The following is a 17,199-nucleotide window of genomic DNA, read 5'->3' as shown; positions in this document are numbered from 1 at the left end:
ACCCAGCTCTGTCGCCTCTAGGTGGGAGGACTATAACATATGTGCTCCACACTACATCCAGTGTACCCCAGTGTGACGGAACTCCAGTTTCCCACGGGGGGGGGGCGGTTAGTGAAATTGTGTGATGCCAACTCACGGCCGCCCTACGTACAACCCAATGAGGCCCTACCCTGTGCTGTGCCAACCTCACATTTGTTCTTGTTTGAACCCATCGGGACAGCCACTGTCCGTCTATCTCATCCAGGACCTTCCTATTGTTCGCTACTCCTTCACTTTATCAAGCATGATGTCCTTCTCTAGGGACTGGTCTTTTCTGATAACGTGTTCAAAGTACATAAAATTCAGCCATCAGGCTCAAGTCTAGCTTCCCTGCTCCAGTATCTGGTCTCTAAATGGGTTCAAAGCCCACTTCTGACATAGCCCCCGGGGGTAGCTGGCTTTCTTAAGTGCCATCCTCTCGCTGGCTTACTGTGCACCAAAAACACCCGATTTTTCTGTACCTCCCAAAAGAATAACGTGCACTTGAGTGCTGATCTCAGTGTCTATTTCTGGAGAACACACTCTATGGCCACAAGTATTCTGGAAGAAAACCGGGCTGGGATTCACTTGATCCTCAAGTTCCTAAGAAGTCACACATTGTCTGGGTGCACGGTTGGTCGGCAACCTGGGGTTACTGGATACAGGACAATGTTTCCACGATCCAGAGTATGGAATCATCAGGGGTATCTGTGAGAAGCAGGGTCTAGGCCCACTTCTGTTAGATCACTGGTTCTCAGCCTGTCTGTGGCAACTCCTTTGGGGGTCAAACGACCCTTTCACAGGGGTCAGCCAGTTCATAACCGTAGCAAAAGTACAGTGATGAAGTAGTAATGAAAATAATGTTATGGTTGGGGGGTCACCACAACATGAGGAACTGTAGGAAAGGGTGGCGGCCTGAGGAAGGCTGAGAACCACTGTGTTTGGTGATCAGAAACACAACTTGAGACCTCTCTCCCTCATGAAGAAAAGGGCAAGACAGAGATTCAATAGCTCAAGTAAAGCAGACATAATCCTTATTAGTTTTAAATGACCCTGGAGCCAACCTCCACCCAGCCCTGATGACATAGTGGGTAAAGCACCCAGCTGTGAAACTCAAGGTTGGCTGTTCAAATGCTCCGCGCCTTCCCCAGGCGGAAGACTTGGAGGTGATTCTGAACTGATGTTCACCTTTGGGGATCTGATGGGACAGTTTTACCCTGTCCTAGGGTCTCCAGGAGCTGGAGTCGACTTGGAGGCTAGGTGGGTTCACGGAAAAGCACATGTAGACGAGAACTCTACTAAGTAACAATATTGGGTTCCTACAAGGGGGTGTTGGTATAGTTCTGGGAACAGGCGGAGATGAGAAGCAACGACTGGGATGGTTCAAGTTAAAGTTTAATGAATTACCACTGGGGATCGAAAACCACAAACAGCAAAAAAGAAACAGTTATTTCAAAACACGGTTAGACACAAAAAGAGAGAAACGAGTTGCAAAGCTGCCTCAGGGCAATGTTAAATCACTCAGCTTCCAGGCCAGGGTCATTCTGAGACAGGACGAGTCTTCAGGAAAATCTAGCAGTTGTGCAAGCCGCCACAGGAGCTATGGGGGGGCTCCTTACAGGAGCGAAAATAAAGTGTGGGATCGCCCAAGGAATCCTCGCTGCCATCTGTGTGGGGAACCAGAGCTCCCGAGACTGGCAGCCTTTACCCATCCTTCAGGCATTCTCTTGCAAATCCTCAGAGGCCACTCTGCTGGGATTCTGGATTTATTTATTTTTTTCCCCCCTTTTCTTCCTGGGTTTCATCTTTGGCGAGAACCTCCAGCTCGGAGGCCTTGAGAGCTTGCCAACGTTGCTGAAGAGACGGGAAGATCTTCTATCTCGGTTCTTATGTGTGGCTGGCTGTGTGTCTGTATTTATTTATTTATTTACAGAGGAACGAGAACAGCAATGCTTTTCTGCAGGACAACCTTGGCCCTTATTTATAATGCAGGACAGCAGGGCCCTGTAAGTGTATATTCTGGTTCATCTGAGGACACACGGTTGTTCATTTTAAAATTAGATTCTTCCTAATTATACAAAACAGCCTACGTGTGGTTGATCAAAACATTCGCGAAGCATTACTCAGCACCTGCCGGCTGAGGCTGCCTTCTAGACAACACTGAATTTGTGTGACACAGTCCCTGCCCTCCTGGAACTTAAAATCTAGCACAAAAAATGTTCACCTAGTTGACAAATATGAGGTCGGGACACAGAGCAGGATAAGAAGAGAGAGAGAGAGAGCCCAGGTAGTCCAACGGCTAAATCTGCTAACAGGTCAGCAGCTCAAACTCACCAGTGGTCGCTCGACAGGGAAGGCCTGACTATTGACTGTCCTAAAGATTATAGCCTAGCAAGCCCCAGGAGGCAGTTCTCCTTTGTCCTGTGGGGTCAGAATGAGCTAACACTAACTGAACGGCACACCATCACAGCAAGTGAGTCAGAGGGACAAAAGGACATCAGATCCATAAGGAGAATGAAGTGAAAGAAATGCCTTAGGACAAAATGTTTTCGCAGGCCAGAACCAGGGTGAGTTTTGATTGCAACTCTTATTCGCCAGGGCAGGAGCTCTGAATGAAGATTATCGGGAAGCTAAATTAAGGTAACGATGAGCTAAACCGTACAGTATCCCTTGTTCAAACTGGATGCCGTGCCAATCATCAGAGAAGCTGGCTTCTATGAAGAAGGATGTGGCACCGATATTGGAGGGAGGTTTATTAACAATACGCGACATGAAGATGAGACGCCGTGCTTGCCAAAAATAAGGACCTGAAACACTTGCAGACGAAGATCAAGACTTGCAGTCTTTGGTATGGATTACAACTCAATGTCAAGAAGACCCAAATCCTTACAAATGGACCAAACAGGTAACATGATACAAGGAGAAAAGGTTGACGTCGTCAAGGATTTAATCTTGCTTGGACCCACAATCAATGCTCATGGAAGCAGCCGTCAAGAGATTAAAAGACATGTTTCCCGTCGGTAAATCTGCTGCACAAGAGCTTTGTAAAGTACCGAAAAGCACGGGTGTCACTTTGAAGACTAGGTTGCACCGGACCCAAGCCACAGTGTTTTCCATCGCCTCATACGCATGCGAAAGTTGGACACTGAATAAGGAACACCGAAGGAGAAGCGGTGCATTTGGATTGTAGTTCTGGAAAAGATACTGAAAGTATTTCAGCAAACAGGGCAACCAAGTCTGTCTTGGAAGAAAGATGGCTAGCGTGCTTCCTGGATGCAAGGATGGCAAGACTTCGTCTTACATACTTTGAACATGTCGTCTGGAGAGGTCAGCCCATGGAGAAGGACATCATGCTTGGCCACGTGGAGGAGGGGCAGTGAAAAGGAGAAGGCCGCCCTCGACAGGACGGATAGGCACAGTGTATGCATCAGCGGGCACGGGCACAGGAATGACGGCAAGGATGGCGCAGGACCGTGCAGGGCATCGTTCTGCTGTGCAGAGGGGGCGCTACGGCTCAGCACTGACCCAAGGGCAACCTAATCCGCGGCAGGTTGAGATGGAAACAGAAATAACGAATACTGGGAAGTCCAGATGCAGCCATAAAGGAGGAAGGCTAGATGAGATGGTTTGACACAGTGGCTGCAAAGAAGAGCTCAAACGGGGCAACAATGAGGAGCATGGTGCAGGAGTTTGTCGTACCCGGGGACACTGTGAGTCGGAGTCAACAACAACAACAAACAACAACCACTGGTTGAAACCAAATCCAGGGAAAATATCTATTCGTTGTTTAGTGTTCGAAGTCTGAGTGAGTGGGGCCAGTAAAAAATCATGAAGTACAGAGAAGGGAATAATGTATATGAAAAAAGGAAGTCAGCGAGTCAGTCAGCTTCTAAGCCAGAATCACACAAGCGTGGGAGCCGTATTTGTCCACTAGGGGCTCAAGAACCCCAGGCAGGTCACTACATGTGCTATTCTTCCTTCATAGACCTCAACAGTGCTCCAACTTCAACAACTGACCATGGAACAAGAAGCTGACGGCTGCTAGTCCCTCCGTGAAAAGAGATTACCATCCCCCCCAAAACACAATAAATCCAATAAAGAATTACAAATAAAATAATCAAGCAAATCTGGAGGCTGACATTGGGTCTCTCTGCCTCTCTGATGTCCCGCTTATGGGGAAATCCCTCCCCCTTCCTCCAGGGTGCTTGTCTACTTAATACCATCCATTTGACAACTTTTGCAATAATCGAATGGTAAGTGAATTGTTTTCCAGGTCCTGTGCTTTCCCAGGCACCACGTACTGGCTAGGCAGTTTATAATCATTATCCCAGAATACTCCTACTCAATGCACTGAAGTAAGGGCAATATTATCTCCATTCCACAGACAGATGTGAGGAAAGCTCAAAAAGGTTAAGTCATTCACCAGGGATTCCCATTGCTAGGATGCGGCATAGCCACGCATCTACTCCTGTCTGCCTTTCCAGGCCTGCACTCAATGAGCTCCCTCTCCAATGCCCCAGCTCCAAGGCGCAGGACACGGAGCCTCCATCCTCTCTAAAATGCACTTGGCCCCCAGGGAATGGGGCTCTCTCTTCCCTGCCTTTGTAAGAGTAAGATGGGACATCACTGGATCCCATACGGAGTGGATCCCGCTGAGCTCCTCAGACGCCAGGGAGTGAGTCCGTAAATAAAAAATGGAGACTGGGAGCATTGTTTCTTCCCGAGTATGGAATGGCAAGGAGCACTGGTAGCGCAGTGCTTAAGCAGTGCCTGGCTAACTCAAAGGCTGGCTATCTGCGGGAGGAACGACCTGCCTATCTGTTCTCATGAGAACCCTGTGAGGCAGTTCTTTTCTGTCCTCAAGGGCCGCTGTCAGTCAGAGCTGACTCAGTGGCTTCTAAAAAAAACACCTTGGCATATCAACTGGACTCTTAGCATAGAGGCTGATAGTTCAAACACAAGCTACGGTGCCAGGGAAGAAAGGGCTGGTTATCTGCTTCCATAAAGATGAGAGCCAAAAACACAGATGGGGCTGCTCTCATCTCTAGTAGCACATGGGGCTGCCTGCAGGAGGAACATGGGACGGATGAATTTTTCTTCCTTTCTTTCTAACACTTTTGTTGGGGGCTCTTACATCTCTTATCACAATCCGTACCTTCCTCCAATGTGTCAAGCACATTTTCACAGATGCCACCATCATCCTTTTCAAAGCATTCTCTTCCCACTTGAGGCCCTGATATCAGCTGCCCATTTCTTCCCTCCCCAGCCTCCCTCATGAACCCTTGATAAGTTATAGATTATTTTTCCCATATCTTACATTGTCCTCCATCGCCTCTCAGCCACTTTTCTATTATTCGTCCCCCTGGGAAGGGGTTCTAGTTTGATCCCTTGTGATCAATTCCCCTTTTCTCCCCCCACCCTCCCCTAATCCTCATGGTATCTACTCTCCTTGTTGGCCCTGAGAGGCTTATCTATCCTGGATCTGTGGCAGTGTGCATGCTCTGGTCTAATCTGATCTGTAAGGTAGAATTGAGGTCCTGATAGTGGGATGAAGGAAGCACCAAAGACTTAGAGGAAAGTTGTGTCTTTCGTCGGTGCTATACTGAACCCTGATTGGCTCATCTCTTCCCTGTGACCCCTCTGTGAGGGGAAGTCCGAGTGTCTACAAATGGGCATTGGGTCTCCACTCCATGCCCTCCCCCACTAATAACATCAGGTATGGGTTTATTCTGGATCTTAGATACCTGATACCTGATCCCATCAACACCTCATGATCACACAGGCTGGTGTGCTTCTCAGTGAGGTGATGTATCTGAGAGGGTACCTATCAAGATTAACATCTCAACGTTTAAATTTCTTACTGCCAAAGGATTGCAACTACTTTACAGAAAAAACAAACTTGCAAAGTAGAAGGTAGCTTTTAATCCAGGCTGTAGAAAGGCACAGGATTGTTTCCTTTTACATGTCTTTAAACCCAAACCAAACTCACTTCCATCACATTCACTCCACTCATGGGAACCCCAGAGGACAGGGCAGAACTGCCCCTGTGAGTCTCCGAGAATGTACATTTTATACAGGAGTAGAAAGCCTCTTCTTTCTCCTGTAGAGCTGCTGCTGGTTTTGAACTGGTGACCTTGTAGGTCAAAGCCCAACCTGTAACCACTCTGCCACCTGGGCTCCCTTTACGTATCCTTAGTCAGGTTTTTATCACTGCTATTCTTATTTCTTAATAGTCCAAAATATGTGGGCCCTTCGTGTCTGCTTTACATCCTAGAATACGATGTGTTGTTCGTAATAAAATGATAACACTTTCGGAAAGTTAAAGTGTGCATTGTTATAAGGAAAGGTCTCTTGTGTTCATTCCCTTTACCTCACTTTCCTTATTCACTCCCCTCATCCTTCCTTCGCACGAGAGAGCAGCCGATAAATCACATGTACAATTTGGGAAGATAACAAGCAAATGTATTTTTTGACTCAACAAGAGAGCACCCATTTGTAACAAGCAATACAGACAGCCCCGTGCTCTATAAAGTCATTCCAAGGGAGAAATTTCCAGAGCTCTGTCAACAAGCCAAGATTCACCTCTGCTTTCTGCACCCAGATACCTCCACTTTACGTTTTAGTTCCCTTAAAAAGACGGTGCCACTAGTAATCAGCAAGCTCCAATACTCTGTGCATTTTATGACTCATGTAGCTTCAGCAGGGAGATAAAATCATGGTCAAATTAAGGAGAACCAGGTCTAGCAGGATTAAAGATGACCCCTATGAGGGAGGAGAAAGTGGGGAAATAGAATCAGGTCAAATAGGGAGGGGTGGAGCATAGTTAGCTCATTGCTATAAAGATGTTTCCCTCACAGCCACTGTCTTCAGCAAGTACCAAGATGTGGTGAAAGGATCCGTGTAATAAAAAAAAAGCTCAGTAGCACAGTGTGGCAAAGGCAGCTATTAGCTACGAAATAGTTCTTGCTCCCCTTTGCACAATACAGAGATGTCACTGGGCAGCAGCTGTCTAGTCAGGACTTATAGTTCTCACTCTGTTCCAGGTAGGTGGGGGCGTGCAGTTCCTTCCCACGAGTGGAATTTGAGCAGAAATAATTGTGTGTCATTTTCAAGTGAAGGTGGTTATGGGTAATGAAACTGTCTGCTGTCTCATTAACCTTTCAGTGATCTGAGGTAATGAGCACATGGCCTTGGAAGTCATGTGCTGAAGAGGAAGGGGCTGAAGACCAAGGAAGGCGGACCCTGGAGTCACTGGAGCAAAGCCACCACCGGAAGCAGCCATTCGAACTTCACACAAGTGGGAAATAAACTGTTATTTTAATTGAGTCATTGTGCGCTTTAATTTTGTTTGTAAATGCAAATATTATTTTCCTAAGGCATGTGGCAAGAGAAAGAAAGGGAAAACAAGTCTTGACCCTTGAAATACTTCACGCAATTTGGTTTTGCATGGCATTGAGAGAACCACAGAGACGGTCAAGGTTAGAGTTGAATGGTCCAGTGCCGTGGCTACTTGCCATAAATGGGCATTGAGCACCTGCATTGTGGCTCGTTAAAACCGAGGAGAGGTTTTGTGAATACAAGATGTACATGCGATATTGAAGACTCAGGTCAAAACAATCTCCCTATTTTTGCATAGTGACTGTATGTTAAGCAATATTTTTATACATTAAGTAAAATAAAATATCATTGAAACTATGACCACTGGTGGTTTTTGCCTTATTTTTCCTATGGCTACTCGAAGATTTTAAGTTACAAATACAGCTCACATTATCTTCTGATTGGGCCACTATATATCGTAGCTACAGCCTTGTTGGAACACGGCCATGACGATTTCTTGATGTATTGTCGATGACTAGTTGTGCACTGTCAGTCTCACAGTTGCCTAATTTCAACAGACTCTCTGATCTGCAAAACTGAAAATATTTACTATAGAGATTGTTACAAAACAATATTTACCAGCCCCAGAAAGAAGGATCATGTGAGAGCATGTAGCTTACCTACTCTTATCCTTTCATAGTTAAGGAAATTAAAGTTCAGAAAAATCAAGAGATTGATCAATTTTAAAAAATGTAATTAGGTGGTATTTCCATACTAATACTTAATCCTTTGTTCCTTTCTTTCCTCATCATTTTTCTTTTGATCATTAAAGAAATAAAATAACCATCAAACACCAACACTTAAGGTACATCTCAATACAATAACCTCAATACAATAACCTCAATACAATAACCTCAATACAATAATCTCAATACAATAATCTCAAGGGGATCGCAGTGTAGGTGAAGGGGAAGTGAATTCCAAAAGGTAAACAAAGACACACATGACAGAAATAAACCATGCTTTAGTGTATGCAAATTAAAACAGCTAACCATCAGAAATAAAGCCAAGAGAAAATTTATTTTATGATCACAGTACTTTTAAAGTATCACAAATTTGGCATGATTGTTACATCATCTCAAAACAATTCAAAATAACAGCATTACCAGTGCTATTTAAAAAATTGTTAGATTCTTGGTAAGAAAAAAGGCAAAAAAGCTCCCCTATAGAACAAAAGCTGTTCTTTTGAGTTCTTCCATACTTTGAAACACAGTAAGAGGTTAAAGCAAATGAGGCTTTTTTTTGTATGACTAATATTTTAATCCGCAGTTTCTCACAACCTCTAGTATTGAACTTCAGTCAGCTGAAGTCTTTCACAAAAACAACAAGATAACTCAAAAATATGAGGGCCAAATAAATTTTACGTCTCTCTCCCTTCTTGGAGATGCAGAATGCATAACAGCATAAATCAGGTTCCAGAAGCTCTTGTATTAAGTTGCTAAAAATTCAAGATTCCCAAACAGAATTAACCACGGCGTAAATATGCAGACAGTGAAATGAGTGAGAAGTAGAATAAGACCAGGACCCTCCAACATCTTCAGGTGCACAGAGAAGGGACTCTGGTCCACTGGAAAGGAGACTAGACTGACTTAGTGGCTCAGGCATCAGCATTACTGTGGCATTTCTCACCAGGATTTGGAAGCTGGTACGGGAATCACAGCTGAAGTCAGAGATAAGCAGTGTCTCTTTTCATGCGTGTGAGAACATGACACACACTTGTTACAGAGGTAGATTTTGCAAATACAGGCATGTAAGTTGGTGCGACATTTAGGATGCTGGGGGGAGATGCTAAAAGAAAGCCAAAAAAACCAAGCCCTATGAATATCAAGATCATTATGACCAAACAATGCATTTTGTGCACATATTCTATACAAACATTGCTGAAAACAGGGTTATAAAAGAGACCAACAATAGGGGATTGGGGGTCTATCTGCCTCATCTTTCGGACCACGGCATAATGTACATGACAACAGTCAGCATGCTCAATAAGTCCCCAAAATGTCACGATCATATGTTCAGTCATTAAACCACCACTCTCTTTTCAACGCAAACACCTCTGAGCCTCAAAAACGCAAACCAAAAACAAGTCGGTGCCATCCAGCGAGTTCTGACTCATAGCAAGCTTGTTGCACTGGGCAGCACTGTGCCGGTAGACTTCTAAGATGGTAACTTGTTGCAGGAGCAGAAAACCTCATCTTTCTGCTGAGGAGCAGCTGGTGGTTTCAAACTGCTGACCTTGTGGATCGCAACTTAACACGTCTCCACTATGAACGTGGGCTCCTACACAGTAGCCGTAGGCTTTGTCAAATTTCATTCCTTTGTCCATGCTTCTGCCTCAATGAGCTGACGACTCGTGACTTTTTGAATCAATCCCTAAATTCTGGATCACAGCACAGAAGTCTGGCTCCCTGGAAGGTCTCGTTCAGAGCCACGGTGTCAAAGGAGCAACGGGATTCAGATCCACTTCATGGGGATATGCGCCCTATGTAGCACACCCCGGAGGGTAAATATATATGTATGCGTGTATACACATATAAATACACACTCATGTATATGAGGGAAGATATATATTCATATATGTGATACGGCTACAATAAATTTGTAAATATATTGAATTAAAAGTTTAGAAAATTTCTCTGGACATTTAAACATTCCTCTAAGTACCATATACCTATGATTAAGAGTACAGTGAATCAGCATGAAAAGTAATACTAGAAAAAAAAAACATTAGCATTAATACATCGAGGTTAGGAAGATCAAAGAGACCAGGGGTCCAGAAGCCCCTTCCTATTGACAAGTTAGACAACAAATATGCCTTTTGGTTCCCTGATCTTCGAACATTTCTCCTTAACTATGATTTCAGTTGTGATAAGCAATACCCAGAAGACCGTTCAAAGTGATCTCTGACAAGAGACCTAACTGCAGCCATGCCGTGCCGTCCAAAGCCGATCCTCAGAGCCTCAGACTGAAGGAATAAAATGCCTGATGCGAGAAGGATGGTCACTCTGTCACGGAGGACGTCTGGTCCCTGGAAATGAGCTCACGTGTGACAGAGGGAGAAGTCTGTGGCAAAAGGAAGCCTCTGGGTGAGATGGATTGCCACCGTGGCTACCCCAGTGGGATCAAACACAACAATAATCGTGAGGATGACACCGGCCTGAGCACTGTTTCATGATGCTGTACATAAAGTGACTGTGAGTCAGCACTGACGCAAGAGCAGCTAAAGAACAGACCAAACACATCCCCATCCATCAGCAACCTCTCCCAGGTAGCATCTCGTTTGAATTGTTGACTGTTGCGCTGGACAAGTGACAGTAGATGTAGGGCTTCCGGGTCTTAATTTTAGGCTCAGTTAACATGCTATTTAGAAAAGACGCCTAAACTCAAAGGACAGCATTGCACAAGAAGAGCTGCTTGTACACAAAGTTTCCAAATCTCCTTAAAATTGGGACAGGATGGCTCAGACAACCTTAGCAATGAACATAGATCACTATTCTCGCTGTCAGTTGGCCAGATTCCTCAGAGGAGTATATGGAAATACATTACTTATGACTCACAGTGACTTGGATACTTCCCCCCCTACTTGCTTAAATGCTATAATTTACTAACAAGTTGGGACCTTAGGGTAGAGAATGAACATACGGAACATTACCAACCAGAAAAGCACTGCCCAACCGCGTAGTAGGATAGCAGAAAACTCTGGGTAGATCCCACTCGCGTTTACCTTCCACGTGAGCCACGGAAACCATGAAACAAAAACTTCCTCCGACTTAAAGTAACTTCACTTTCATCTAATGGGCTATGTGAGCAACCCCGACAGGCGCGGTCCATTTCTGCACAATGAAGCCCATAGCCGAATCATCTTTTCTCAATGCAGGAAAAACTGCTCAGCATCCGCAGGGCTTCATCCAAGCATCTATCAGGGACCCAAACAACCAGACTGGCTTTAAATAAATGAAGGAGTTAATCTTCCTTCGGTGTTCAAGGGCTTGGAACCTAAAGTAAAGTCTTCCTAGCACCACATTCGACTGTGATGTGGACACATGATGAAATCCAAACATTTAATGTAGTAAAAACAAAGTCAGAAGATGACGCTCAATACCAACATCAGCAGAGAAAGAGAACACCACCGCTATGCACCCTTCCAAAAAGCATGTTCATCTGCCCATCTCCCAAGTCCTTTGCTAGGTGCTGGGGTTTGAAGGAGTAAGTTCACGGGACCTCCATCATGACTGAGTGTCTGTGGAAGCCTGGTGGTGATGTTGGGTTAACAGGATCAATGTTGGACTGCTAACTGCAAGGTCAGCAGTTCTAACCCACCAGAAGCTCCATCAGACAAAGGTAAGGCTGTCTGCTTTGGTTCAGATTTACAGCCTTGGAAACCTTCTACAGGATCACTGTCAGCCTGTAGACTTCATGGCAGTGAGTGGTGGGGAGTGGAGGTGGGAATACAGAGAGGACCACATGAAAGCAAATCCATTGTATTATCACCTGCAGGGTGATAACAACTGTATAGAGCAGAGAACAAAGTCTCAGGAAGCCTGTCCAGAGCCCAGGACAACCACAAGTTCTTTGCGGCCCTCCCCTCTCAGATGGCTCCAGTAGAAAGCTTGGCTGAGACACTGGACACTTGAGAAAGTTAGCTTAAAGAACATGGTAAGTATTCAATCCTCTACGTTTTCTGAGCTTGGGAAGATCGCCAGAGGAGCCACGGCTGGACGATGGTAGTGCAAGGCCTCAGGGATAAACTTGCCCCGGACAAATTTCATCAGCCTGGCCTTCTGCACTTCCCCGCTGAGGACTGCTAAAAGATATGGCCATAATCAAGAACTTGGCTTCTTTTGCTGTTGAACTGGAATGCAGGTGTTGGTTATTATGGGATTGGGTTTTTTATCTGAAATAGACTCTATAGGGTCTATTTCCCAATATAATTTCAGGGGAATTTTACTATACTAAAAATATTGGGGATAAGTTAGTTACCCCTCCCCTCCAGTACATATTCTCAATGCTATCTGATCCTTATAATTCTAATGCACACCGCCTACCTTCGGGCCCCCTCTTTTCTGTCAATTACTAGGAGGCCCCACGCTAAATTCAATACTCAACCGCAGTGCACATTTGGGATTTTAGCTATTGATTTCAAGCTTTCTCCTCCGCCCCTTTCTGCCAGTCTCTTCATCATCGTGCAAGGTTTCCCTCAGGGCCTAACAGAGGCCTTTCTTAAAATCGATACGCTGGAAGCAAAGGCAAATGGCTGCAACCGTCCAACACAATTTCCTTTTACTCCCAATTGAGTTTTCATGAACAACCAATTTGAGGTGATCCCTTGGGTGTGTCTCACCCAGGTCCCTTAAAAATCCAGATAATATAGGATTTCCCACAATCATTTAGTTAACAAACTATTTATGGAACTTGGAAGGGGCCAAAGAAGAGAGAGGCCAACTGAATTATATTTGGTAACTACTAGGTCATCCCCAGAGCTACGGCCGTCGGTTTGTTCTTGTCCCCTCCTCAGCGACTACTTTTAGAGGCCCAGCGAAATCACCACACTGCCCCTGGTCCTCTTGGTGCTGCCAGGGCAACGGGCACTGCCAGAACCAGCAGAGTGAGAGGGCACAGCTATCGTCCAGTGAGGTCTGTGCCCTGGAATGTCTCTCTTAGCACCGACAATACCTCTGGAACGCACAAAGAGTCTGCGGAAACCCAGGGAGCGGAAGGTTAAGGTCTTCAGGGAATTGAGGTAAAGTATAAGAGGCTCAAAGGCACAGGCCCCCAGGAGGCACTGAGCGGAATGACTGTGCATGCTCACTACTCCAGCGGTTTTCAACCTGTGGGTCCCGTCCCCTTTGGGGGTCCACCCACCCTTTCACAGTGGTCACCCGATTCATCACAGTAGCAAAATTACAGTTATCAAGTAGCAACGAAAATAATGTGATGGTTGTGGGGGGATCACCGCCACATGAGGAACTGTATTCAAGGGTTGCGGCATTCGGAAGGTTGAGAACCACTGCCCTGCACAGAACTGGGAAGGGGGTGGCGGGAGGCAAGGAGAGCACATTGCATCTAAAAAAACTAACAAGATGATATCACAGATACAAGAGACACACAGGCACCCAACAGGGTTCACCCAAATGGCACCCAATTGGGAAGACTTCGCCAGGTATTTTCAGAAACACAGGGTCTGCGCATAACTCTGCATTTAGGCAACCAATATTCAAATATTTACCTGGCACTGCTGTGTGCGGCATCTGCAAGGGCTTCAGAACGTGTGTGGAAAACCGCCAGCGCCTTTCTGAAGCCCCCTCCCGCTGCTGGCGATTGGGGAGTATGTGTACTGCCTGCCCTTATGGAATGGACCCCTAGAGGAGAGGGACAGCCAACCACTCAGGACGCAGCTGCACGCACAAGTGAGGGGGCAAATAAAAGCAACAAGGGAACAGGAGGAAGGGAAACAAGGTTTGATGCTTAAGAGACGGGAACGCAAGGCTTTCTAAGAGGGCCACACGCCATCGGACGCCAGCCTGTCAAGCAGGATCTGAAGACACCATGAGCCTCTTTACTCTGATTTCCATCCAACAGATGAGCATAGCAAGAAGAAAGACAAAAGCAATGTGCGGATACTTATGGCGCCACACATTCCATGCTTCACACAGTCACAAAAACCCAGGAAAGGAAATAAATCTCCAACGTTCTTTGCTCCTAAAGTGAATGTAGAGTTCAACTTTCCCCAAACATACTGGTGTAAAAGGAAGCTGTTTGAACTCTTCTCCGTAGAAGTGACATCAACGGAGGCATAAGAAGAGTGCAGTGTTTATTCCTCTCGCACATAAAATGCTTTAAATAACAGCACTACAATGTCAGTAAAAGTATCCCTTTGTATGGTAATGCCAACAGTAGCTGCTTCTAAAGAAAAGATAAATAATTCTGTGGCTGTATTTGGTGTAGTGTATGTTCACTCACGGTAAATCGAAACAAGTTGTATTTACTGGCAGATTGTCTCATTTCAACCTTATAAATCCATTAAAAATAAGATTTTGATGGTATCTAAATGCTCAGAAATAACAAATCATTGCTTGCTCACCTGTAACACCTTCATATATAGTTTAGCAATATTCATATATTATTTGCTAAATATTTGTATTAAATTTCTATTATAGTTGAGGAAAACACTTAGCCAGTTGATATGCCATTTACCTAAATCATCCAACGCTCAAAATACAGACCTCTCATTGAAACACATTTTCTTTTTTGTTCGTGCTTCCTAGTCTCTGCCCTGTTTCGAGAGGGAGTAGCTCGTTCGCAATGAATATTCGGAATGGACCACGGCAAATTTTGACTGAAATACAATTTAATTCCTTTGCAATGCAGGGTCCGCTGTATATTAGTAGAATATAAACCAGCACCCTCATCCAAAATAAGGTCACATATAAAGACATAAAGATAAGCCATCCCCCCACAGTTCTACATTCCCTACAACATTTACCATTAAAATAATTGCCGGGCTCTGATATCAATGCCTAGCTAAAGGAGTCTTCTCCTTTTTTTGTATTTGGAGACAGGTTTTCAAAACTGCATTTTAAACAGGCGCCTATTTATTTACAATATATTCACTGATCAGGCATAGTGCTTAAGACCGTACAAATGGCCCGTGTCTGTACAGAGGAGTGCACGGAGCATCCTGGCCTTGACTCCGCAGGTAAATGCTTTGACTTACGTTATGGGGTGCTTTGCTTCCAGGTCCTTCCTTTAAAACGCAGGGGGAATCATACAGTGAACCTTTCATTCAAGACAAAAAGCAATGAACGCGCCCGATTTTCTTGCCCTTCTCCAAACAAACAAACAAATAAACACAATCAGAACATTCAAGAATTGACAATCGGAGAATCCTCCTCCACTGGCCACTAGAACATCCTCCTCTCCATGTCTGTGGTAGCTACGAGGGTCCGCTCCACTAGGAGGGAAGAATCTCCTCCTGTAGGAAGCCCTTGGGGGGGGGGTGAGGGGTGCACAGCTGGCACAACTCTTGGAAACCGAACAAACTTAAAGCCACCCCAGGAGGACGCGGCAGCCAGGGAAGCCGAGGACAGAAGCGCAATCCAGTTCTGGGCGCAGGTTTGGACCCTAGCGGACGGAAGAGACAGACCCCCTTGCGCTGCCACGGGCTGTACATCTTTATCCAAACAGAAGACCCCCGCTTTCTCCGCCAAACGCCCGCTTTCGAGTTTCAACTACCGACCACCGATCTTCGATGGAGCACGCGGCCCAGCACTTAACCCCTGCGCCACCAGGGTTCCCTGCACGACTTAAAAGAAGAGCGAAATAGTCACCGATTCCCCGAGGAGGTGGGGAGAGGTCTCCAGGCGCTAGCAACTGCACACGCCAATGTTCAGGGCAATTCTCCTCTGCAAACGCGGAGTTCCAGAGTAGGAGGAAGAGGAGGAGGAGGGGAGTGGGGGTGGGAGGGGGAGTCCCTCGTTCCTTTAAACCGCCCCCCCTCATAGTCCCCCGCCCCCCTCCGCCTGCCAACCTTTTCCGAACCCCCGTGTCACACAACTTCCTCATCATGGAAACTTCCACTGGGTTCTGAGCTGAAGATGCCAAACTGCATTTCACAAGGAGCCTGTCAACAACTGGGCTTCGGGTTTGAGGGACGGAGCCGCTGCGAGGGCAGGGGCCCCCCCACAGCCGCCCCGCTCCCCCGCTGCCCACGCCGCCCTGGCTCCTCAGCTGCCGGCGCGGTGCCCAAGCGCGAGAGGGCACCTTCTCCCCGAGCCAGGGCGCAGAAGCCCCGCGGAGACAGGTATGGGGCGGTTGCCACCCACCCGTCCACCCACGCCCGCCCTCCTTGGCGACACCACTTGGGGTTCCTGCGACACCCCCCGCGGGGCTCCCACCCGCCCACCCTCCGGGCACTTGGGCTCCTCGCCCCTCCGTGCCCCCTGCCCCCTCCGCGCCGTCCTCTCGCCCAGTTACCGGTGCCCGCGAGCCGGCGGGGGGCAGCGCGCGCCCCTGCCCCGGGAAGGCAACCTGCGGGCGCTTGCCCCGAGCCCGGGGCGCAGAAGGTCTCCTTTGGCGGCACACTCACATTATTCATGCAAAGTTCGTCCCCGCCGCCGCGTCACGGCCGCCCGCCCGCGAGGAGCGCCCTCCTTGGCCGAGCCCCGCAGTCTCCACCCTCCTCCGCCCCCTCCTCGCGCCGCCGGGGTCCCGGGCGCCGCGGGCGGCGGGCGGGCGGGCGCGCGAGTCCTGCGAAATGTCAACTCCGCGAGGCGAGGAGCGGCGGCCGCCGCCAGGGCCGCGCCGGCCCTCCGGGGCCACTGCACTTGGATGCGCGCAGGAAGCGAGCGCGGCCCGCGCGGCCGGTCCCCCCGCGCCTCCTCGCGCCCCCAGCGTCCCCAGCCCGCCCCGGTGGGCTCCCCCGGGGGCGCCGCCTTACTCCGGGCCGGGGCGCCCGCGCCGCGCCGCGTCTGCCAGCCGCTGCTAGGTTTCCCTTTCGGCCCTCCCGGCCGACCGACTCGCGCGGCGGCGGCGGCGGCCAAGAGCAGGCAAACCCGGCTCCGCCAGGGGCGCAGCGAGGAAATGGCCTCCCCGCCGCCGCCGCCGCCGCCCCGGGCCGCCCAGCCAGGCCGGCCCACCTCGCCCAGCTCTGGGCGCTCCTCCCGCCGTCGGAGTCAGGGGCCAAGCTCGGAGGCGCCCACCACTCCCGGCTGGGCACCCCCTACCGTGCTGCCTACGCCCACACCCCCCCCCCAGGCCGGCCGACCCCGCACCTGCCTCCCCAGGTGTAGACTCCCCCCTCCGGGT

The 17,199-nt window shown here is 47.9% G+C and overlaps 1 protein-coding gene across 10 annotated transcripts in view; it reads right to left on the bottom strand.

The window, feature by feature from the left end:
* Positions 1–16,961, bottom strand: part of THRB (thyroid hormone receptor beta) — a 455,296-nt gene extending 438,335 nt beyond the window's left edge. For 4 of the 10 annotated variants that reach the window (XM_075547158.1, XM_075547153.1, XM_075547147.1 and 1 more), the window contains exon 1: positions 16,832–16,961. The gene's annotated coding sequence lies outside the window, so the exon portion shown is untranslated. Of the gene's footprint in view, positions 1–15,722; positions 15,741–15,922; positions 15,965–16,368; positions 16,566–16,831 lie in introns of those variants that run through there. The other 6 variants (XM_075547152.1, XM_075547157.1, XM_075547148.1 and 3 more) reach the window with 4 other exon arrangements.
* Positions 16,962–17,199: the final 238 nt, after the last annotated feature.

This window comes from Tenrec ecaudatus, chromosome 4 (genome assembly GCF_050624435.1).
Source record: "Tenrec ecaudatus isolate mTenEca1 chromosome 4, mTenEca1.hap1, whole genome shotgun sequence".
Lineage (NCBI taxonomy): Eukaryota > Metazoa > Chordata > Mammalia > Afrosoricida > Tenrecidae > Tenrec > Tenrec ecaudatus.
Note: the sequence above shows the minus strand (reverse complement) of the source record. Positions and strands in the feature narration are given on the sequence as shown.